Consider the following 731-nt stretch of genomic DNA (forward strand, 5'->3'; position numbering starts at 1 on the left):
TACCAACAAGAGAAGGCTAACCTGGCTGCTCCCCTGCAAAATGTCCTTTCAGGGTGGGAGCTGTCATCTTCAGAGCTCCAGTTAGAACTTATAAAAATTTAAGGGCATCCATTCAAATAGAATGCTAAAGCAGCTGATCAGTCCCAAAGGCCACTAGTTGCCCATATCATAAAGCCTGCACAGGAAGTCTTAGATCAAATACCCCTGTTCACATCTTGGGAAGGGCTAATGTTTTCTCAACTGTAAACATTCAAGTGAGGCCAATTTTCTACCATGTTGTAATAACCTCAAGTCTTCAACTCTTGGCTCTTGATAATTGCAGGTAATTAGTTTGTGCTTCCTAATTGATGTAAGGTACCAATATAGGGCAAGAGACCAAGAGTCTTCCAAATGATCTTATTGCTGTATCACAATCTCTGATCACACTAGGTTTTGTGCTAGTGCTTTCCCTCATATGCCACTTAAAAACCCTGGGGTAGAAATGCCAGATAAACTTTCCCTTAGCTGAAAATATGACCCTGTTAGATTCCTCTGTGCTGATCCAGAGACAATGTGCACTGGTCAATAGGAGAAAAACTCTGATCCAGAGAAACTATCTACTGCCTTCATTTACTCTTGTGTGCTACCTATGTTAATATATCTTGCCTTTGTTTTCTAAGATACATTTTTTAAAGAAAACAATGGAAAGAAAGCGTTACAGATATTTGCTTACAAAGTTAAGCTGTCAGATA

Source organism: Rhinolophus sinicus, chromosome 17 (assembly GCF_057876585.1).
Source record: "Rhinolophus sinicus isolate RSI-liver-muscle chromosome 17, RSI-T2T, whole genome shotgun sequence".
Classification (NCBI taxonomy): Eukaryota; Metazoa; Chordata; class Mammalia; order Chiroptera; family Rhinolophidae; genus Rhinolophus; species Rhinolophus sinicus.